Source organism: Halichoerus grypus, chromosome 10 (genome assembly GCF_964656455.1).
Source record: "Halichoerus grypus chromosome 10, mHalGry1.hap1.1, whole genome shotgun sequence".
Classification (NCBI taxonomy): domain Eukaryota; kingdom Metazoa; phylum Chordata; class Mammalia; order Carnivora; family Phocidae; genus Halichoerus; species Halichoerus grypus.
This window is the reverse complement of record NC_135721.1, coordinates 55,731,487-55,755,613: the sequence shown is the minus strand read 5'-3', so window position 1 is coordinate 55,755,613 and position 24,127 is coordinate 55,731,487. Positions and strand designations below refer to the sequence as shown.

General features: G+C 48.4%; 2 long non-coding RNA genes across 2 annotated transcripts in view; one reads left to right on the top strand and one right to left on the bottom strand.

Moving 5' to 3' along the window:
- The window catches only part of LOC144379223 (uncharacterized), a 66,914-nt gene extending 64,180 nt beyond the window's left edge, over positions 1-2,734 (bottom strand). The window contains exon 1 of the long non-coding RNA XR_013441767.1: positions 2,558-2,734. This is a non-coding gene — a long non-coding RNA (uncharacterized LOC144379223). The remainder of the gene's footprint in view (positions 1-2,557) is intronic.
- Positions 1,584-23,809, top strand: LOC144379222 (uncharacterized). Its single transcript, XR_013441766.1, has 7 exons — positions 1,584-3,535; positions 8,994-9,374; positions 10,345-10,545; positions 10,683-10,779; positions 12,832-12,985; positions 20,557-20,758; positions 22,771-23,809. It is a non-coding gene; the product is annotated as an uncharacterized LOC144379222 (long non-coding RNA).
- The last annotated feature ends 318 nt before the right edge of the window (positions 23,810-24,127 follow it).

Here is a 24,127-nt window from a genome sequence, read left to right as displayed (position 1 = left end):
GTTCACTCCCAGCTAAGAGGCTCCAAAAGCTTCCCGCTGCAACCAAAATGAAACTCACACTCCTTACCTTGGCCCACAGGGACTGATGATCTAGCCCCTGCCTATGTCCCCAGAGCCCCTCAAATCTCCTTGTTCCCATTGTCCCAGTGACAGTGGTCTCCGTGGTGTCTCTGGAACACAACCAGTGCATGTCTGCCTCAGGGCTCTGCCCTCATTATTCCTCCTGCTTGGAGCACTCTTCCCCAGATCTTCACAGGGCTGCCTCCTCCCCATCCATAAAGTCTCAAAAGTCACCTCCACAGAGACTTTCCCTGTCTAACTAAAGCAGCACCATCAGCCCCACTCCACTTCCAAGATCCCTACTCTAGCACTAGTTTAGCTTCTCTGTCGTCCTTATCAACAAGAGAAATTGTTTGACTTTGTGTCTACTCTCTTCCCTCCCGTTAGAACATAAAATCCTCACGGGCCGGTATTTGTCCTGATCTCTGATGTATTCCCCAGGCCCAGAACATGCTTTGCACATAATGGACTCTCAGTAATGCATGTTGCCTGACCTACTGATGCTAGAACTGAATGGAGAAGGGACATGACTGCCTAGATGGTGAAGAGGGGAAGGGTATCCCAGGAAGGCAACTGCAGGGCCACACAGGGAGGCTGGAGAATTCAAGACATTTCCAAGGGAGGGGTCAGGCTGGCTTGGGGGAGAACACCCCTGGGGAGCTGGGGAAGAAAAGTCTGCATGGTGGGAGGGCTTGAAAGTGGTCACTCCAAGTTCCTTGAATTAGTGGGTGCTGCTGAGGATTATGAGTCAAGGGCATGATATATTCAAAGCAACAGTTTTCGGACGATGAATACGGTTGAAGGGTATGCATTTCTGAGCGTCCTTAACTAAGTGCTGTCCTGTGGGAGAACAGAATTTTAGAAGACAAAGACATCTAGAAGAATCTGGGAGCCCAGGGGAGCCAGAGATCCATTCCCTCGGATTTCAGATGCAAGAAAAACCCATTACCTAACCTTTTAGGGACCAGTATTGAGTTCCCAGTTTTGGAAGGTCTCCCTGAGTAATTAAGGGTTTGCTGAGCACCCAGCAGGTGCTCATACACATGTGTTAACGAGCTGGTGCCCTATGCCTTGGGCTCCCTTACACCCTCCCCGCAACACACCACACACACACACACACACACACACACACACACACACACACACACGACTAAATTGCTTTTTCACCCAGTGACTGCACACAGCTTTACCAGACCCCCACCCCATGGATACACCCGGACCCAGCTACTTGCCTTCCCAGCCCCCTCCACCCAATTCCATTGTCAGAGCTGAACAAAAGGCCCAAGGCATCCTGGGTTAAAGGATTTTAACTCTGCCAATCCCAGGAGGCTTCAACAAGAAGCAGCTTCCTGCAGGAGAAAAGTGACTGAGAAATCTCCCCAGGGGACAGGTTTTTTTTTTTTTTTTTTTTTTTCCAGGTCTCAAAAACAGAACCTAGCCGCCAATCAAGACACTCCCCCCACCCCCAACCTCACCCCAGCTCCCGCCCCAGGGATTAGGAGCTTTAACTGCCTGAGACCTCCCAGCAGTCAGAAAGCTCTTTGGGTCTTTTCGCCCATGCCTTCTATTTGTGGCGGTCAGGCTTGTCAGCTTCCACCCGGGCCCGAGGAACCGGCCCCGCCACCCCCAGCAGACAGGACTCCCCCTCTGCTCTCGTCCCGGAGCTCCTGCCCTCTGCCTCCCCGACTTCGCCCTGCGCCCGCACTGCTGCCCCCCCGCCCCCCCGCAGAACCTCGCAGCCCCGGCCGCGCGCCCCGCTCCCCCAAGCGCCGCACACCGCCCCGGGCCCCGCGGGAGCTCGGGGTGCGGCGTGGCCCCTCCGCCCGGCCGCGGACACCAGCTCCAGAGCCCGGCCCGAAACCCGTCCTCCCCTGGAGAGGCCAGCCTGCGGCCTTGTGGCTGGTTAGCAAGAGCATTTCCAGGGGCTGGGTTCGGTGTGCTCGTTTCTGAGTGCCTCCGTCCTCACCCAGGGGCAGCGTCTGGGGAGCCCTTGCTGGCTGCTCGGGCCCCAGGCTCCGAGCTTTCTGGAACAAAACTGCATTTGGTGTCAAACCCCTTCGCCGACCCTGGAACTCAAGTTAAGTATGAATTTTTTTTCCTTCTCAAGTTTTTCACGTAGAAGAGATACCGGGCAAATTAGACACATGTTTGGGGAAAGACTGAGCAGTAAACGCTGGTATTTAAACCACACAAAAATGCCCACGCCAGGCCCGACGCCCGGCGGCCGCGACGCGCCCGGCCACTGCGCAGCGCCCTCTGGCGGCGGCGCGCGGGCTCGGCCGTCCCGGGGACAGAGCCGCTCCCCCGAGTCTGAGAGACACCGGGGCAACTTTGGAGGAAGCGAGTCGAAAGCGTCCGACGCCGAGGTCCCCTTTTTGGGGTTCCGTGGCTGGCACTGAGGCCAAGAGCCCAGGGAAGGGGCCTACATAAAAGAAAAACCCTTGTTGCACTTTCGATGACTGCCTGAAATTCTACCAGTACAGCATCTCCGTTTTACCTGCAGGCTTTGATTCTTTTTAAAATTCAAGCTCCTCGGGGCGCCTGGGTGGCTCAGTCGTTAAGCGTCTGCCTTCGGCTCAGGTCATGGTCCCGGGGTCCTGGGATCGAGCCCCGCATCGGGCTCCATGCTCCGCGGGAAGCCTGCTTCTCCCTCTCCCACTCCCCCTGCTTGTGCTCTCTCTCTCGCTGGGTCTCTCTCTGTCAAAATAAAATAAAAAATAAAAATCTTTAAAATTCAAGCTCCTCAAGGAGGGGTGACCCTTCCAAACAAGGGCAGATGGCAGGCTGTGTCAAAAAATTACCAACGTCAGCACCAAAAAGACATGATTGTACCATAATATGTACATTTTAGATGGTGAGGACATTTAATAAGTATCATTTACTCTTCCCCTCGGTATTGTTTGTTGCCCGGCATCCGTTTGTACTCTGAACAGGTGTATTATTTTAGGCCAACGCTCTCCCAGTGGCCAGTCCCTCCAGATCAGTTGGCTCCAGCTTTTCCTGTCCCTGGTACATCCTCAACATTTCTCCCCTCTGTCCGCTCCTCGCTCTCGCGCGGCTGCTTGAGTTTAGGCTCGGAGAGCTTACTGTCTGGATCCCTGCTACCCCAGAGGGAGCACAGGACCCCAGGGAGAGTGGAGGGGGCTCTCTCAGGTCCTCCCTCTGCCCACACGCAACACAGCATCTGCAAAGAGGCAGCCACCTCTCACTGCTCCAGGACTGCCTTCCCAAAGGCGGCCGAGTACTCCTGCTTTCAGCTTCCTCACTGACCGTCTGTGATTTCTTTCCAGAAAAGTACTGCCATTCCTTCACCTGGTGGAAGCCAGAAGAGGAGAGGGCGCTGGGTCCTGAGGGTCCCAGGCCGGTTCTCCCCTGTCATTTTCCTCTGCATCTCTTTCCCCTGCCTGAAGGATTTCTACGTATCCATCCTGCCTGGTGGGAATTCCTCTAACCTCGTATCTTCCTTCTCCTCGAGGTATTTCTTGCTGTATTTACTGCTACATAACAAGCCACCCGGTGGCTTCGAACAAGAAACATGTATTTATTTACTCATGGCTCTGTGGATCAGGGGGGTGCTTTCTAGACAGGCTCTGCTGGGCTCACTTATGTGTCTGTGGTGAGCTGGCAGGTCACTGGATAGCTCAGGACGGCCTCACTCACACCTGGTGGTGAGCAGGCTCCGCTGGAGCGAAGGGTCACTGGGCCCGGCATGTCTCATCCGGCAAGCTCGCCTGCCCCGGCTTCTTCCCCAAGCAGGTCCACAGAGTGAAGGAAGGTGCCACAGAGTCCTGTAGCCACGTTTGCAATCTGTCACGCTTGCCCTCTCCCTTCCTGGGGTGCAGGACCCATAGACGAAGCACACCTCAGGATATTACGTCCCGTATACCCCCCAGAAGAGCACAGTTCTGAAGCACACAAGCCCAGCAGTCCACACGCCTGGCCTCGCATCCTGGCTCCATATTTATCAGACAGGTGACCTAGGAAAACAGTTATCTTACCTCTCTGGGCCTCAGTTTCCTAATCTGTAAAAATGGGAATTGTAACTATCAAATTTAAGTTCATCCTTACTAGTTACTTAGGTGGTGTCTGGCCCATGATAAGTGCCCAGTAAGTGTCAACCATTATGCCATGAGGTGACCGCTGGCTGCCCACCAGGACTGCTGAGGCCACCAGCACCACCTCCCATCCCGGCTCCGAAGCCCCCTCCCACCACTGCCGACACAGACAGGCCCCAGCTAGCAGCTCTGCTAGTCGCACCTGAAATCTGGCTCCTTCGCTGAAGCCCATCTCTCTAGATTAGCTCTTACAGGGGCGTCTGGGTGGCACACTCTGCCTTTGGCTCAGGTCCTGATCCCAGAGTCCTGGGATCGAGTCCCCAGAGACCCGTGTAGGGCTCCCTGCTCAGCGGGAGTCTGCTCCTCCCACCCGCCCCACTCGTGCACTCTTTCTGTCTGCTCACTCTCTCTCAAATAAATAAAATCTTAAAAAAAAAAGATTAGCTCTTACAAGAAGGGCTCTAAATCCGACAGACCTGAGGTGTGTAGACAAGTGAATTCCTCTCTCTGCGTTTCAGTTTCCTTGTCTGTAAGATGGGAGTACAGATGGCCCCCTCCTTAGGATGGTTCGACTTAGGAACTTTTGATTTTACAATGGTGCAAAAGTGATAGAGATTCAGTTGAAAGCATACTTGGAATCTTGAATTTGGATCTTTTCCCAGGCTGGTGATATTCGGCACAACTCTCCGCCGCAGCTCCGGGTCAGCGAGAGGGTCAACGGCCCATACACTTACACTTAAACTTACGGCCCTTACACTTACTCAGCACCCATCCAACCATGCAGTTTCTCACTGTCAGGACAGTGTTCAATACATTGCATGAGATATCCAACAGTTTATTATAAAGTTAGCTTTCTGTTAGATGATTTTGCCCAACCGTAGGCTCATGTAAGTGTTCTGAGCACATTTAAGGCAGGCTAGGCTAAGCTGTGAAGTTAGATAGGCTAGGTGTATTACATGCATTTTTGACTTATGATATTTTCAACTTATGATGGGTTTATCGGGACTTCATCCCATCTTAAGTCGAGGAAGATCTGTAATAGCAGTGCGTCCCACAGAGCATATAAAGCATAATATGAAGAAATTAAGAACCTGTGCTTTAAAAATGTTGGCACCCATGGGACACAGAACCTGTGTTGTCCCTGCAATTGCCCTTCCCAGAGGCGCTGAGAAATTGCCATGGATGAATACTTTTTCCCAAAAATACCCTTTGTCACTCACAGAGCCCTCCTTTCCTCAGTCCACCAGGATGGGCCAGGAACCCGGGGAACAAGCTGAGCTCTCCTTGCCAGGGCAGGTTTAATGTCTGGTCCCTCCACAATACCTCCTAAGGCCTGATCTTTATTTCATTTTCAACCTAGTATCTCTAACACTTAGCGTACAACTTGGCAAGGTAGGTGCTCAATATATATCTGATGAAAGAAAGAAAGAATGAATGAGGATGTAGGAGAGGAAAGACTGTCCCTCCACCCTCCTAGATTCGATAGCTGGGTCTATGACATAAATTGACAGCAGACAATGAACAGGAGAAAAGATATACACATGTATTAATTTTTAATATTACGTGGACAAGGGCATCACAGAGGGAAAAAAAGCGAACACCTGAAAAAGAGATGAGACTTGAGAGCTTATATACCATCTGAATAGAGAAGGAGAGGGAGATGCAGGTCGCTTAGGGGAGAATAAATGCTTTGGGGAAAGATGAATGGGCCTTCAGAAGAACAGACAGGAGGTATGAGGGTGTGACAACGTTTGTCTGGGGGTGGTGTGGACTCGAAGTCTCCTCTCCTGGGATAGGAGTCAGTCTTCCCCGGTGGATGAAACTCCCAGGTTGGGGATTTAGGACAATCGAGTTCCTTTTGCAGGCTCTGTCTTTAGGCAGAGGAGGGCAGTTCCGAGAGAGCCTCTCCCTGCATCTGCTGTTTTTTCAAGTGCCTTCAGCTCAAAAGAATCAATATACCAAAGCAGCCTATTTGGGATGGTATGTCCTGAACTCCCTCAAGGACTTCATTCTGATAATTTTTTTTTCCCCCTTGGATGAAACCAACTTCTTTTGGATGACTTGCAAACCAAGTCACCCTGTAACTGAACTAACGTGAGTTCACTCCTTGGTGAGTCACAGACAGATATTATACCAGGTGAGTTGTTGCACAAAGGAGACTTGATTTACAGCAAATAAGGAGCTCACAGGGAATAACTTCCAGAGCCATGACTCCCCAAGCAAGAATGAACGGGTCCCTTTTATTTAAGGTTAGGATGAACATTTAGAAAGGGGAGCCTTATCATCATCCCTAGAGGTGGGTATGAGGTGGTGCCATGTGCCATAAGGAGAGGCCTTAAGGCTGATACCTGTACTGTGGGTTATGTAAAGGAGGCTTGCTCTCCTCCTTGGGTGAAGATTTTAGTATTATAATGAGGTTAAGGTAACTGTCAGTCATTCTATGGGTCCCTCCAAGGTCCATCTGCACAGGTGTGAGTGGGGAGTTAAGTTCAAACTGGGTGGTATGGGCCGGCTGGGATTCTCTGTCTGGGCAGTTGTTAGTGCTTGAGGGGTAGTTTTTGTTTCCATGGCTTCCATCGTGGGATCCTAGGCCCCTTGGGTCTTTTGCCTGAGTGAAGAGATAAAGTTGGAAAGAAGAGCTTAAGGAAAAATGTGGGACAAAGGTCAGTGGATACAAGCAGGTGAGCAGTAAAGGTCAGGTCTTGGGGTCTAGCTGGTGACAAACCCCTTAGTGCAGAAGGGAAGATGTTTCCAAGAGTAGGGTGGTGCTCCTCAGTCTGGCTGCCAGTTACAATCCCTGGGGAAGCATAGGCCCACCCCCAGAAATTCGGCTGTGACCAGCCCAGGAGCAGCCAGGGTGTCCCAAATTGGGAGATAGCCATGCTTTGTGTGCATTCATCATTTTCACCACGTCTCTCCCAGAATCCAAGTCTTTGAAGCTGACAGTGAAGAGCTCCAGATTTCGTGGATGGTTCCCATAGCACTCAGACGACAGCAGAAAATGAATGATGCTGGGCAGGGATTTCTAAGGACACCACAAAACCAGTTCCATGACTGTTTGTGCGTGTTTAGACACAACTGAGAAAGAAATCCACTCATCACAACTCGATGCTTTACGCAATTCATGAAATGAGTTAATATTCATAAACGTGAGCCACGCAAAGTAAATGTGAATCCAGAGGCAAAGCAGAGGATGAGGTCAGCTGGCTGCTGAGCAGATTCCAGGGACCCATGGACTATCCCTAGGGAGCCAGGGTCCCGGAGTCCTGCTAGGAAGTGAGCCAGCTGACAGGAAGCCCTTCAAACGCAGGGCCTGGGGAGGGGGAGGAGCAGCTTCTTCTGTGATGATGGGACTAAAGTATCCTCTATAGCAAGGGTGCGGGGCGGTGTGGGGTGGGGCGGGGGAGGAGAAGCAGAAGCTGGGCTCCTGGTGTGAAGAAAGCTGAGTGGTGTTTTGGGTTTTATTTTTGTTTTTGCCTGCTGCACTTTTAGCTGAGCTCTTCTGAAAGATGGATGTGTGTCCATCTGCAAACACATTGCCCCACGCCTAGATTAGAAGTGTGGAGGTAGGTGTGCGGGCGGGGGTTACATAGTGTAGACAGTGCTTGGGCCCGAGCCCGGACGGAGTTTGAGAAGATGGGGATCTCCGGGGAGGGTGTAGTTCTGGGACTGGGGAGGAAGATGGTCACCTGCAGCAAATGAGATTTGTCAACCCTGGAGTTCAAATTTAGAGCCCCAGGAAAGGGTGTGATTGTTCAAAGGAGAAGGAAGTAAGGCTGAGGGTGATCTGAGTGGGGCCCTAAAATCTCTCAGTGACACACAGACTAACACACAGGACTTCGACAACCTGGAGGCAAAGGGTGGCCCTGGGTCATTTACATCAGAATGACCTGGGCTGCTGGTGCCCAAGGTGCTCTGGTGCCCATCCCAGATCTACCAAAGCTTGGGTACCAGGCTTTCTAGGGATTAGGCCTGGGGAATTCAAAATCTTTTATTTAAGTGCCCCAAATGATTGCAAGGTGCCAAAGAACGGAGGGTCTTTAGAGTTGGTAGACAGGGCTAGAGGAGGGTTGAGAATGGGCCTGAAGCTTTAAAATCTAGCCTCTATCCCTGGTTGATCTGCAGTGAGACCAGGAATCAGTATTCTTATGCTATTCCACAGATGATTAGGATAATCATTCACAGTAGGTGTCCTTGGAGGGAATTAACTGGAAAGAAACTTTCCTCATCTCTAACTTGACTCTGCAAATCTCCCCACATTGCCTCTTCATTCAAACTGGGGCATTCTGCACAGACCCCTAGAGCAGGCCTGGGGCCATGGAGAGGCTGGGGCCATTGTGTAATTTTTTTCCCCCAGCTTTACTGGGATATAACTGACATATAACATTAAGGTGTGCAATGTGTTGATTTGATACACTGATGTATATAATGCTACCACCATGGCATTAGCTAATACCTCCATTACGTCTCATAATTATATATATATATTTATATATATATATATATATATATATATATTTTTTTTTTTTTTTTTGTGGCAAGAACATTTAAGATCTACTCTCTTAGCAACTTTCAAGTATACAATACAGTATTATTAACTATAATCACTCTATTGTACATTAGATCCCCAGAACTTATTCATCTTATGGCTGAAAGTTTGTTCCCTTTGACCAACATCTCCCCATTTCCCCTACCCCCCAGCTCCTGGTTACCACCATTCTACTCTGTTTCTATGCATTTGGCTTTTTTAGACCTCACATATATAAGTGATAGCATACAGTATTTGTCTTATTTCCTTCTTTCTTGTAACTGAGTAATATTCCATTGTGTGTGTGTATATATATATATATATCCGTTTATCTGTTGCTCAATACTTAGGTTGTTTCCATACCTTGGCTGTTGTGAATAATGCTGCAAAGAACATGGGAAGGCATATATTTCTTTGAGGTCCTGCTTTCATTTCCTTTGGATATACATCCAGAGGTGAGATTGCTGGATCATGTGGTGGTTCTACTTCTGATTCTTTGAGGACCCTCCATACTGTTTTCCACAGTGCTGCACCAATTTCTATTCCACCAACAGTGCACAAGTGGTCCTTTTTCTTCATATCTTCTGCCAACACTTATTATCTCTTATCTTTTCCTTTAAGTTTTTACTTAAATTCCCGTTAACATTCAGTGTAATATTCGTTTCAGGTGTACAATATAGTGATTCAGTGTCTCTTATCTTTGTGATGACAGCGATTCTAACAGGTGTGAGGTGAGTGGGGCATTGTTTTGAAATCTTTTTGAATTGATAAGAAGCCACAAAATGCTTTTGGCCTCAAGAGAGGGAGTCTGGCCACCCTTCTGCCAGCTCAACACGGAACAGCAGGCAAAAAGTCAGCTGCAATAGAGTTCTAACACCCATAGGATGTGAGTGGACATATAAACAGGCATGTGTCTACACCAGCTGAGGCCCTGCTTCCTGGTACCACTGGCCATGGAGGCCGCATCTTTGCCAGTGGGTGAATTCCAAGGCAGCCTGGCCCCCAGCCCTTAGCCCTCACCAAAGGCAACCTTTGTTTTACAAAAAATCTTTCCATTCTTATCCAAAAATAACACTGTATGCAGTTAATACTCTATTTAATATCAAAATGGGCAGGGGGTCCACAAGGTTAAAACTATTTTCATAATAAAATGTTATTTGCCTTTTTCCCCTCTCATCTTCTCATGACCATATGAAGCTATGTGCTTTGGGAAAACTCTGTCTGATATCACAACAGAGTGAGTCCAAAAGCAGATATGAGACTCCATCTGTCTTTTATTAAGCTAAACATTTTTTAAAAATTGCAGGAATGTAAAATGGTGCCACACTTCTCGCTAACATTTTTTTGTTTTGTTTTGGAAAATACAGTTATTTTTTAAATTATGTTAATGTGGTAGGTTTAATATTGTAATTTTAAGTAAATAAGTGTTTTTAAACTTTCAGTTTTAATTTCTAATATGGTAAATTTGACCCCACATAAATAAAAGGCTCTTTGAAGTCTTCAATAATATTTATGAGTATAAAGGAGTCCAGAGATCAAGAAGTTTGAGAACTACAGCCGTATTTCTTCCCCAAATTGTATATTGTCCTATAGGCTCTACCCCCCAACGTTTTCTAGGGTAAACCCCACCCCCCACCCCCAGCCAATGATTGGGCTCCACCCTGCTGACAATCTAACATCTCTCACTCCTTTCCAAAACAGCTGCCTCAAAGCTCCGCCACAGCCGTTCCCATCCCTCCTCTTGGTCCTCCCTTCCCGCCTTCCAGAGTGAGGATGCATCCTTTGACTCTGCTCAGCAAACCTAGGATGGGGACAAGGGACGCGTGCAGTTGAGGAAGTAAGGGACGAAGACACAGTCGCTACCCTCAAGGAACTTCTGATTTCGTGGGGAGATACGGACAGGTAAAGCAGCTGCCCAGGAGGTACCTGTCCTTGCGGTTTGCTAGCTAACACCCTGCGGGGAGAGCGGGTATTGAGCCCGCCCTGCCTGCACACCCCACCCCGCACCCCCAACCGCGCCGCCCCTTTCCCTCCCGCAGCCCCGGATTCCCGAGATCCCGGGCGCGCGCGCCCCCTGCTGGCCGTGCCTCGTCTGCGCAGCCTTTTCCCTCGGGAGCTGCAGGAGGCCCGACTAGGGTAAGACCTCGATGGAGTCTAGGGATCCCAGCGCTGGAGGCCCGTCCCTTTGGGGATCTGTCTCGGTTTTCGGCGGCCTTCTGTCTGTCCCTCTGCTCGTGTTTACCTCTGGATGAGTAATTCCAGCCTGCTTCTGCCTCTGTGCCTGCCGTTTATCTTGTGTATTCGTTTCCCCCACCAAGCCCATTAGTAGGTGACAGAGAGAGTCTGTCACGGTAGAAATAATACGTGCTGCGGCTTGGACCCAAGTCCAAGGAGCACGATGCCAAAGTTGCACTTCCTACTGGTATGCCCCATAGCAAATAATCTGATGTCTAAAGCAGCCCTGGACATTGGCGAATGATGGATATTCTACGTTGGGGTCAAGTTCCTTCCGAAGGGGGAAAGAATCCAGAGCCTCTGAATATCAAGGCTTAGGCTGGATTCCCTGCTCTTAGGGAGTATATTTCCCTCACTGTAGTGTGGGGGTCAATACCCTAAGACCTCCACCTGTCCTTCCAGGACTTTCTTCCACGGAGGTACCCCCGCTCCCCCTGGCGTGCTATTGCTGTAAACAGGACTCCGGTGGTCTGCTATCAAATCTCAGAACTCCTCAAAATGAGTATGCAACAAACATTTTGACTCTGGCTTCCTCAATACAAAAAGCAAGCCCTAAAATCGAGGAAGGAAACACCAAAGTGCCTCTGTTTTAACCAAACCCTAGAAATTCAGAATGAAAGTATCCTCAATGTGAGGATACGGAAAACAGTATTGCGGGGGTGGAAGGGAGTTTCAGAGGCAGCAAGATATCCTTAGGGACCAGCCTAAGGATTTCTCCTACAGCTCTGACCCAGACTCCATTAGCAGGAACCTCACTGCCCCATAAACAAACTCAACCATCTTAACCTAGTGGTTTCCATGGTAACCATCAAAGAGTGATCCCCTTTTCTTTCCTACAGATGTTCCTCCTACCCCTCCCCTCGCCAATCACTTTCAGGCAGGGCCTAGAACTGGATTCTATTCAACTATATTTGCAAATGGTTTTCCCCCTTTTAATCCATGTTTTAAGAAAGTACAAACCATTTCTTTAATTTACATGGAAATACCCTTTAAAAATAAACCAGTAATGTCAGGTACATGGAAGCATGGAGTTCATTTTATTATTCTTTCTGAGTATGCTTAAAATGTCTTATAATGAGCAAAAATTTCTAAGTAAATTAAAAATTTAAAGTAAATTAAAATTTTTAAAAGTAATCTCTATGTCCACTGTGGGGCTTGAACTCACGACCCTGAGATCAAGAGCTGCGTGCTCCACCAGCTGAGCCAACCAGGTGCCCCTGAAGTGAATTAAAAAAATTTTTTTTTCTGGGGCATCTGGGTGGCTCAGTCGTTAAGTGTCTGCCTTCGACTCAGGTCACGATCCCAGGGTCCTGGGATCGAGCCCCGCATCGGGCTCCCTGCTCCGCGGGAAGCCTGCTTCTCCCTCTCCCACTCCCCCTGCTGTGTTCCCTCTCTCGCTGTGTCTCTCTCTGTCAAATAAATAAAATCTTTAAAAAAATAAAACAAAATAAATTTTTTTTCTAAAAAAATTTAGGCAAAAAAGAAAAAAAAATTCAGCATATCTGAAGAAAATCTGGTCTTTGTGAAGAATGATGAGAGATTAAAAAATAAACACCATTTTCTACAAAAGGAACTGATAGATTATAAGCCTCAGTCCTTATTTGGGATGTGGTAAAGATGGCATAGTCTTAAGACTTTCATTTCGAAGCACAAGAAGACTATAAATAAACCTCTAAAGTATAATAAAATGTAGATATTTGGGGGACATTTTTAAAAATGAATGAATCACATTGTCCTTCTTCCATAACTCCCTTCCCATCTTTTACTCATGTCGCCCCCATACCCTTCCAAATCTTTCAAACTTCCACAATGAGAAACCCAGCAAGTGTGAGCACCTGCTCTTCTTGTCCTACAGCGGGGGGGGGGGTAAACTACGGTCCTCGGGCCTGTTCTGGCGGGGTGCCTGTTGTTGTCTGGCTGGTCAGCTAAGAATGGCTTTTGCATTGCTAACAGGCTGTAAAACAGGCAAATGCACAAAGAAGGATCTGGGACCTACACCGATGTCCACCCTCTGGCCACGTCTGATCCGCGAAGCCTCTCCGCTGTAGGCTGGCTGGAGCCCTGGTGAAAGGTGGCTTCTCTTCCATCTAGGCAGCTATGACAAGAGGTACAGCCAGGAAGTTGCCATGCCGACAGGGAATTCAGTTCTTAAAATAGTCCACTGTGCTGAGGCATTTTCAGGGTGGGTGGGTTTGGAGGGAGGGGGTTCGGGAGAGGGGTGGGGAGAGATGATAAACTAATGAGTCAGACCCAACCGGTGACAGCTGTCCCATCATCCCTCTGGCAATGTGAGGTGGGCAGGGGCAGCTCTCTAAAATGAGGTCGGAAAGAGACATTTTCCATTCAAAGAGCAGGAGAGCTCTGTTTCCTCACACTATTTTCCTGCCTGACAGAAGGAAATTCCCTTCTCCACCTCCCCTCCCTCTGTGGGTCCACCCTGCAGAGAATAGAATTAGGCACCACTCCCCTCACACAGCGCCTGTGGGACTGGGGGGACTTGTTGCAGGACTGGGAGGGGCAGGCTCTCACACACGGCTGCCTCATGGCTCTGTCCCTGGCAGGCTCGAGCCTCCTCCTCATCGTCACAGTTAGCGTCGTCAGGGGACGGTAGGGGACAAAATTTGCCACCCCAAAATGTGTCTCTTCGGCACGTGGATTATTGTAGGCTGATTATTTTTAAGAAACAGAAGGCTCAGGAAGAACCTTCGACCTTCCTCTCACTGCCTACAACAATTTAGATGGAGGACCTTCTCCAGGAAGGGAGGTTATCACCCTAGATAACCAGAGCATAATATGAACTAAGGGTGGCAGACGGGGAGGAACTTAGCAAAGTCTGTTTGTTAAAATTCCTCTCCGTGTCCCACTGTTTCTGGATGGTGCAGCAAACATTTATTTACTGAACATTTACTCTCTTTCATCTTCCTGTGAATTGTCTTCCTTCCGTTTGTGATCCCAGACCCTTACCCACTTCTCCTCAGCTCCAGGTACCGTATAAGCCTCAATTGCCTGACTGCTTGCAGGCCTCATATTCCTATGAAGCCCCTTAGTATGTATTTAAATTTGATTTTCTCCTGCTAATCTTTCTCATGTCAATTTAATTCATAGTCCAGCCAAAAAGAAAAAACCTTGAAAGATAGAGAAAAATTTTTCTTCCCCAGCAGGGCCAAAATGAAAGTATATCACTAAAGATGTCTTTTATCCAGACAGATCAATCAATCTGCCATCATTCTTTGAGCATTTCCTGTCACCCCTCTGTTGTGCCCTCAATGCCTGGAAGATGAACTGAGTACTTATTTTTTTATTGTGGTAAAATATATATAACATAAAACTTACCATTTTAACCATTTTTTAACTGTACAATTCAGTGGCATGAAGTACATTCACATTGTTGTATAAATTTCCCCCCTATCCATCTTTGGAACTTCTTTATCATCCCGTATACTGAAACTACACGTAAGTCTCCATTCTGTACCCCCACCCCCAGGCCCCGTCAACCACTATTCTACGTTCTGTCTGTACCAATCGGCTATTCTAGGAGTCTTATATAACTGGAATTATACGGTATTTGTTCTTTTGTGTCTGGCTTATTTCACTTAGAATATCTTTAAGGCTCATCCACATAGACACGTGCATCAGAATGTCATTCCCTTTTAAGGACGAATAATATTCCATTTTGTGTATAGACCACATTTTGTTTAGCCATTCGTCCATCAATGGACATTTGGGTTGTTGCCATCTTTTGGCTATCATGACTAATGCTACTATGAACACGGGTGTACAAATAGTTGTTGAGTCCCTGCTTTCAGTTCCTTTGGTGGCAAAGTCCATTTTCAGAAAGAGAACAAGGAGAAGATTAAGAATGCAATCTCAGGGCACAGAAGATGCTACAGCACCATTTTCTTACCTTTTCCATTCCACCATCCAAAGTCCATCTCTGACAAGGCCAGCAAGCCCCTTGTCTCTTGCCTTCCTCCCTCATCCATCCTCCAGCACCTTGCTCTTACTGCCCATTATCATGAGGTCATTCCCATGGGTACCTCTAGTCCCAGATCCATCATCAAGGACAATGGGCAGCTTTAAGGTTGATGGTTAGTTCTCATATTTTTCAGAGTTGAGCATTATTAAAATAAAACCAATGGTATCTTTTAGCATGGTTTCAATGTGTGTTTATAGTAAAGGACTCATTTCCCACCAGGGACAGAGAACCGAAAGACTCGATGCGTGGCATACCACTAGGAATTTTTTGGTTGGGAATGAGCACATGGTCTCAGTTGGCTCAGGCTGAAGGGAATGAATTTTATCTCATGGCTGGGCATAGTTTTGTTTTGTTTTGTTTTTCTCTAGAAGTGCCCCACTTGAGGCCGTTTGAAAGGAAGCTGGGCTGTGGATGCAGCTGACATCTAGGAAGGAAGGCAGAGCTGAGAGAATAGCAGAATATGGTGCTAGAGCCCTGATCATGCAATGCCTGAAGCCTGAACTACCCCAGTTACCTCTGAAGGAGCTAATAAATCACCTTGTATTTCAAGCCAATTTTGATAGGGCTTTCTGACCCTTGTGGCCAAAACCATTCTAACATATGCAGTCTGCCTGGTGTTAGGATTTTGGTTTTAACCCCAAGAAGAGTGGAATGTCATTTTGAGGTTTCAGCACGGAGAGCCCAGGGAGAGGGTAACCCAGTCAGATCTGCATTTCAAAGCATGTCTTTGGCAGCAGGGTGGAAACGGGTTAGTAGGGAGCTGAAGTGGCTGCAGTTAGGGGCCTTACTGTGCTAGTCCTGGTGAGAGGTTATAGAGGAGAGAAGAGATCTGGGAGATTTTCAGGAAATTGGGTAACTTTGGTAGAAGTCAGTAAGGTAGTAAGGTTGACAAGCCTTAGTGATGGTTTGGGGGGAGAGGATGGGGGTGTCAGGGGTGACCTCTCGGTTTGTGACTTGCTCAGCTGGATGGATAGGGGTGCTACCCACCATGACAGGGCTGTTGTTGAGGAAAAAAGATTGAACACTGAGAGTGTCAGGTTGCTGGAGAAACCGGACTTCAGTGGGAGAAGCAACAGCCGTGCTAGCCGTTGACCGACTGTGTTTACCTGGATAAACTCATGAGCACAATGGCCTCATTGCCACTTTACAGATGAGGAAACCGAGGCACGGAGAGGTTAGTAACTTCTCTCAGGCCATACAATCAGCTAGGAAATGAGATTTGAACCCAAGCTGTTTGTCCCCATGAAGCACCCAAAGAATATAAAGCGCCAGGAAGGTTCAGATGAGAAACAGCAGGTAATACGGTACTATTTTCTGAGGCCTGAGCCCCCACCTCCAAAGCAGAGCACTCTAGGAAGCTGGATTTTAATTCCTGGCCCAGCTCCCCTTTCCTAAGGCAGTTAACACCTCGGTGGCTTCTGACTAAGCAGCCTGGATCCATATCCCAGCGCCAGCCCCCCTAGCGGAGCCTCTGCAGGGAGGCTGCTTGCTTCCTCCCTGCCTGGGGCCCATCTGCCCCAGCCGCCCAGGGACCACAGCTTCAGCCTGCTGCTGTCAGCAGGGTGGAAGGGTGCCAGGCAGAAGGAAGGCACGGGTGAGCCCGCTCAGGGGCAGGGCCAGCCTACACTGCGGTCACCCAGAAAGGGAGAAAGGAGAGAGCCATCCTGGGTGCTCCGGGTCCTTGGAAAGCACCGCCATTAGAAGTCTGTGCCCTGGAGTCGATCCATTCTCCTCTACACCTATGGGGATGTACTTCTTCATCCTGGCTTGTCTTGTCAACACACAGTGCCAAGCAATGTCCTCAGCAGCAGCCTTCCAGTGACAGAGCTTTCCTGAGCCCTGTCCTAGAGCATCCCTCCGTGGAGAGGACTGCAGGGGCCAATCCGGCACCAAGAATCCTGAATGGGGGGGAGACGGACACAGCTCTGTCACCACCACTTCATCATCTCCTTCATCACCATCATCAGCGCTTTTCAATTTACTAAGTGAATATACCGAGCTTACTGTTTAACATCGTAACCCCAAATGTCAGATGGGGGCTCCCTTCCTCTTGAGATCTATGTGAAATCACACCGATATCCCCGCAAACACACAGACACATAAATTCCCAAGTCAATGACTATCTAAAAGATCCACCCTTCACTCCATTTCTACTAAATTGGTAGCAGGGAAGAGGTTTTGTTTCTCAGATTTTCTGCCCCATGGGCACCCACTTCTTTTTTTTTATGGTATGCTTCCATTATATGTATTTTTTTCTATTAGTTTCAGAGTAGAATTTAGTGATTCATCAATTGCATATAATACCCAGTGCTCATTCCATCAAGTGCCTTCCTTAATGCCCATCACCCAGTTACCCCACCCCCCACCCACTTCCCCTCCAGCTACCTTCAGTTTGTTTCCTAGAGTTCAGCGTCTCTTATGGTTTGCCTCCCCCTCAATTTTCATCTTATTTTATTTTTCCTTCCCTTCCCCTATGTTCATCTGTTTTGTTTCTTAAATTCCACATATGAGTGAAATCATGTGGTATTTATCTTTCTCTGACTGACTTATTTCGATTAGCATAATACCCTCTAGTTCCATCCATGTCATTGCAAATGGCAAGATTTCATTCTTTTTCTTTAAGATTTTATTTATTCATTTGAGAGAGAGAGAGAGAGAGCAAGAGAGAGAGCATGAGTGGAGGGAGGGGCAGAGGGAGTGGGAGAAGCAGACTCCCCGCACAGCAGGGAGCCCGATGCGGGGCTCGATCCCAGGACCCTGGGATCATGACCTGAGCTGAAGGCAGACGCTTAACTGACTGAGCCACCCAGGCGTCCCAATATTTCATTCTTTTTGATGGCTGAGTAATATTCCTGTGTGTGTGTGTGTGTGTGTGTGTACACACCACATCTTCTTTATCCACTCATCTGTTGATGGATATCTGGGCTCGTTCCATAGTTTGGCTATTGTGGACATTGCTGCTATAAACCCATTGGGGTGCATGTGCCCCTTCAAATCACTGTGGTTGTGTCCTTTGGGGGTTTTTTTGTGTTTTTTTTTTTTAAAGATTTTATTTTATTTTATTTGAGAGATTGAGAGAACAAGTGGGAGGAGGGGCAGAGGGAGAAGCAGGCTCCCGTCTGAGCAGGGAGCCCTAGGTGGGACTCGATCCCAGGAATCATGACCTGAGCTGAAGGCAGATGCTTAACCAGCTGAGCCACCCAGGCGCCCTGTTTGTATCCTTTGGAAAAATAGCTAGTAGTGCAATTGCTGGGTCATAGGGTAGTCCTATTTTTAACTTTTTGAGGAAGCTCCATACTGTTTTCCAGAGTAGCTGCACCAGTTTCCATTCCCACCAACAGTGTAAGGGGAGTCCCCTCTCTCCGTGTCCTTGCCAACATCTGCTGTTTCCTGAGTTGTTAATTTTCCCATGGGCTCCCACTTCTAGGAGTGGTTTCATTTGTTCTGTCGAGTCACGGCTGATATAAAACTCAGTCCTCCATTGGTGTCCACAGAAGAGCCCCTCACTCTGCTACGACCACGCTGTCTTGTTCTGCATCCTGTCCCCCGCAGCCCTCACCGTTGAGCACCTTGTGAAACTGATCCGAGTCCCTGCTTGCTCTGAGGCGGGCTAGCCACGAGCCACAAGCCAGAGAAATCCACAGTGTCTTCGGGAGGACCACAGGTTTAAGAGACACTGATTCCCTGATGGCTAGGGAAGACTGGAAATGATGTTATTAGCAAATAGTTGTTGAGCGTTTCCTGGGTGCAGCACGCTGCGTGTGGTGCTGGGGCATACGAAGATGATGTCGTCCCTCTGCCCCAGAGGGCTCAGCACAGAGGGGAGGACAGGCGCACGCTGCTGATGGCCAAGCAGCGGACCAACACGAGGATTGCTGAATATGCGCAAAGGGATCCCAAAAGGAACAGAGTCTCTTTTGGTGTGGGAAGTTGGGTCGAGAGGGCTTCGCAGAGGATGTGACACTTGAGTGGGCATTGGAGGTGAAACTGGAGTGCCTGGCCCCCTCTGAGAGTAGGGTGTGGTCAGTACAGGACATGTGCCCTGAGCTGGGACGGTGGCGGGGGGATGTGTCCTGCCTTCCCCAGAGGCTGTGCAGCTTTCCTGTAGGGAATGGTTGGGTACCCAGCAAGGATTTAGCTTGACTGCTTGTGTCCATTCCTCCTTTCCTCCACGCTGGGGAGGAGCAGGGAGTGGGACGGGTGAACATCTTTAAGATATTTGCTTCCTTTAATCAGCCCCCCTGCATGCTGCTGATGTTCTGGCTCCCTGGAGTCTAAGAGGGAAGAAAAGAATGGATTGAAAATGAGAAAATACTCATATAAAGGAGTAAAAAGCAGCTAGAAGTACAACACTCATTTGGAGATGGAATGATACATGAGATAAAATCCTAAATAAATATCTTGCATGGTACTAATTGCATTTTAAAAGCTGCCACCAGAGAACAGATAAAACGATGCTGTATTTCATTAGTGGCTCCTTTAATTCTATGGTATTTGCCAGCAAGCCCTATTAAAGCACTCTGTAATTAAAGACCAGTTCTGGGTCCTGTAATTTAGAACATTATCAAAATATGGCAAGTGGCTGGAGGTAAAGAGATAGAAACAAACACACTTTCATGAGGTCCTTGTAGATCACACAGCATGTGAATTTTAAAAGCTCAGCTATTGTACCACCCCTGCCAGGAAGGTCTGTTCACATCAGTGTTTTTCATTTGATGGGCAACCAGTTACATTATTATGATCCTACAGGAGTGTGGATGGAGAAGTAAATCGGTTCTTTTTTAAAATAATTTTTTATTGCAATATAATTCTTATAACATGAAATTACCACTTTAAAGTGTACAATTCATGGGGCGCCTGGGTGGCTCATTCGGCTAAGCATCTGCCTTCAGCTCAGGTCATGACCTCAGGGTCCTGGGATGGAGTCCTGCCTCGGGCTCTCTGCTCAGTGGGGAGTCTGCTTCTCTGTCTCCCTCTGCCCCTCTCTCCACTCATACTCTCTCTCTGTCTCTGTCTCTGTCTCTCTCTCTTTCTCTCTCTCTGTCTTAAATAAATAAATAAAATCTTTTTTAAAAAAATGAAGTGTACAATTCAGGGGTTTTTAGTGTATCACCACTATCTAATTCCAGAATATTTTCATCATCCCTGCAAGAAACCCCATACCTGCTAGCAATCGCTCCCCATTTCCACCCACCCAGCCCCTGGCAAGCACAAATCTTTCTGCCTCTATAGATAGGCCTATTCTGGACATTGCATGTAAGTGGGGTCCTACAATATGTGGTCTTTTGTGACTATCTTCTTTTGCTTCAAATATTCCCAGGGCTCATCCATGTTGTAGCGTGCATCAGTACTTCATTCCTTTTTATGGCTGAAAAATATTCTATCGTGTGGACAGACTGCATTTTGTCATCCACCGATCAGCCGGTGGACATTTGGGTTGTTTCCATGTTTGGGCTCTTATGAATAATGCTGCTATGAACATTCATGCACAGGTGTTCGTGTGAACATATGTCTTCAGTGCTCTCGGGGATGAACCTCGGAGTGGAAGTGCTGGGTCAGATGGTAAGCCCATGTTTAACCTTTTGAGGAGCCGCCAGACCGAGGTCCACAGTGGAGACACCACTTTACATTCCCGCAGTGCATGGGGGTTCTGATGGCTGCACAGCTTTGCCACAGCTTGTGTCTATTGCTTTCCCTTACAGCCATTCTAAAGACGAGCAGTGGACTCTCCCTGTGGTTAAATGTATCCTTTAACCATGAGAACAGCTATGGTGTGCTTTGCCCTTGTGGTAAACCATGGCCGCGCTCCCTGCGTCAGCCCTGCGGGAGACGGTACATGGCCCACTTCTCCTGTCCTCTCCACTGGGAACTGGCCTGGACCTCCCGACCCAGGACATGAACACGGTGGGTGGTTAGCTGAGCTCAGCTCCTCTACTTTCCCCTTCAACTCTCCTTCAGAGGCTTAGCAGGTGCAGTGATAAAGACCAGGCAAGAGACCAGGAGAGGAGAAAAGAAGGCCAGGTTGCCCAGCGGAGAGAGGCAGTTTGCGGAGAGGGACGCCGGAGCAGGGCCCAGTAGAAGGGAAGCAGATGAGGGGAAGTAAAAGGATGACACCTATTATGTGATTGTTTTTTTGAATTGGTGATATATGCACATGGTACACAATTATAAAAATCTCCCCTTCCCCCACCTTTGGCTCCAGCACCCCATTATTTTCCCTAGAAGGAACATCTTTTATCAGTTCTTTGTGCATCCTTCCAGAAATATTCCATCGCAGAGGTTCTCAAACTTCCCTGTGGATGAGAATCCCCCCAGAGGGCTTGTTAAATCAAAGAATGCTAACCCACCTCTGGAGATTCTTTTCTGATTCAGAGGGTCTGAGAATTGGCATTTCTAACGAGTCCCCAGGTAATGTAGATTCTGCATTCTAGGGGCCATACTCCGAGAACCACTGTTCTAGAGTATTCATAGGAACCCCTTCCACACGTAGCCCCCTTTTCTGAAGTCACTCAGTATGGAAATGTCCCGAAGACACCATTGATATGGCACAATCCCTGCCCCTGTGTCTTCTCTGTGCTGCTTTCTTTGCCTAAGATACCTTCATTCCCGACCTCCACACATCCAAGGCCATCCTCAAAGGCCATCTCCTCCAGGCAGTCTTCCTTGGTTCTTTCCTTATATGGAAGAAATTGTCTACTCCTTTAAACTCCCATAGGAGTGTTTCTCTGTATCTCTCGAAGGGCACCTATTATTTACTAGAACAGAATGCTAAATGGGGCTCTTTCTGCTTTGTTTTCCACAATTTTTGTTAAAGAGATATCCTAAAGTGGGTTTAAGAGATCTTCAAATGCAGAATTCAGGTTTCAAGAACTTTGGAATTCCCCTGGAAGGTTTCTTGGGAGAAAGCTGTTCTCTAAGCCTAGAGAGGGGGAAGATGAGATCATATGGGGGTGTCACCTCCTTCCCGTGGAGCTCAGAGAGACTGGGCTTCAGTGGCTGCTTGAGAGCTTGAGGTGCACTCTCGACAGTGGGGAGCCTCTGTGGCCTGGGGCCGGACTCACACCTGTCTGAGAGAGCAGAGGTGGCCTGGGCCCAGCAAATGGAGCGTCAGCGTTTCTTCTGGACCAAGGAAAGTCTCCAGAGCAACCACGTGGCAACATCTGAAATCCTACCCAATGTGGCCGGGGTGGTAGGGGGCTGCGAGGAAGTGGGAGGTGAACCAGACTCCAGGCCTACACTGTGACAGAGTCCCGGGAACTACAGGGAAGCCCCCAGTTTGGGGGATCTTTGAGTAACACAAGTGAGCACAAGAGTCACCTTTAGGAACCTGCCGTCCAGAGGACCCCGATGTTTGCAGATGAGGGCACCACCTTGGATTTTGCCCTTTCTCCCTGTGTCCAGGGACCTCGGCAGCCTGCTGGGGGGAAGAGTGAGTGGGGAGGGAGAAAAAGCCACCCCACCCCCCTTCTCCGGCAGCCAGGAAGATGGAAGAAAATGTAAACCAAGTCAAATTCCAAGTTTTGGTTATTATATAGGACTGGAAATGCCACGGACAGGAGACTGGGCTTGTGCCTGAAAGGGGCCGTTTCCCGAGAGTGGCCAGTCTGCAGCCCCGCTGGGGCTTTCGGCAGGTGCAGGCAAAGTCGTCCTTCTGATTGTTTATTCCTGTTGGCTCAAAAAAGGCAAGGCGCGCGCGCACACGCACACGCGCGCCCTCTGTAATCTCTCTCTCTCTCTCTCTCACTCTGTGTCTTACTACTACGTGGCGGCTCTTTGGTGCCCAGCACCGCGCCGGGCACACACTGGGCACGCACCCACTTCTTTATTCTTATTCTTTCAGTCAGCATTTATTGGGAATCCAGGCTCAATGCCAGCACCGGGTGGGAAATGAAATGGATGCGCCTCTTGTCTTCCAGGATCTTGCTGTCCGCTGGGCGTGTAAGAGAAGCTTCGGTCGAAAGGGGGAGCTAATTCAAATCGGAGCCAAGCGGGGCATACGAATGGGTGCGGTGGGCCCAGATGGGACAACAGGAGCGCTAGCGACTTGGGCAGAACAGGACGTGCACCGTGACCCTCAGAAGGTAGCAGCTGCCCTGAGAATCCAAGCCCACCGTTGCCACACTGCCCATTTGTTCCAAAAGAGTAAGGAATCTGGATTTGTGTGTGAAATGCCCCCAACAAAACACATCTGTGGCCCGGCTCAGTCCAAGGTGGCCGCTTGGGGCGCCTGTGCTGGTGGCGGCTCTCTCCCTGCTAATCTCATGCACAAAGAGGGGCTGCCAATAATCAAGAGCCACGTGCTGCTTCTTTAGGAATTAATTAGTCAGGGTTTGAAGAGGATGTATACAAAGAACTTAGCTTTATTAAGATACTCCTTTGGCCCGAAGAATAAATATTTTTAAAATCCCAACCCTAAGTGCTTAATCTGCTAAAATGGGCAACAAATAGAATGAATGCTGAAAAGAACTTGCTTCCTGTTTCAGAAGAGCCCCTGTGACCTCTGCAATCTGATTATAGAGAAGTGGACTTTCCTGCCAGGAAAGCGACAAGAAGCCACAGAAAAACGAAGTCCCAGTTGGAGGGGAACTAGCCAGCAAGTTGCATTAACTGCAATTTCATTACCTTGAAAATGATTCCATCGGTTGGAGACCTAGTGACAGCTTCTGGGGCTGATTTTTTTCTTCTGGAGCTGTTCTTTGCTCCCTGCCCTGACACTGTTCCGATCACAAGGCCCAGGAGCCAGGCTGTAAGTGGAGCTGGAGAAGTTCTGGGAGACAACAGACGATATGGCAGGCAGCCCAGCAGAAACAGCTACCTGAAATGCCTTCTCTCCAAGTTCTGCATCCTGCTCTGGGGACAGACCCAGGGGTGGCCTCTATAAGGTATGACAGATGAGAGAGAGAGTACAAATACAGTCAGGTTTCTTTTTTTTTTTTTTTTTCCCACCCTCCCACCTCCTCTCTAGCAACCACCAACTCGTTCTCTGTATCTAAGAGTCTTTTTCTGGGGTGCCTGGCTGGCTCAGTCGGAAGAACATGGGACTCTTGAGCTCATGGTCATGAGTTGAAGCCCCACATTGGGTGTAGAGATTACTGAAATAAATTAATAAATAAATAAACAAACAAATAAAATTTTAAAAGAGTCTTTTTTGTCTCCTTTTTTTTCATTTGTTCCTTAAATTCCACATATGAGTGAAATTATATGGTATTTGTCTTTCTCTGTCAGACATTTCAGTTAGCATTATCCCTCGAGGTCCATCCATGTTGTACATGG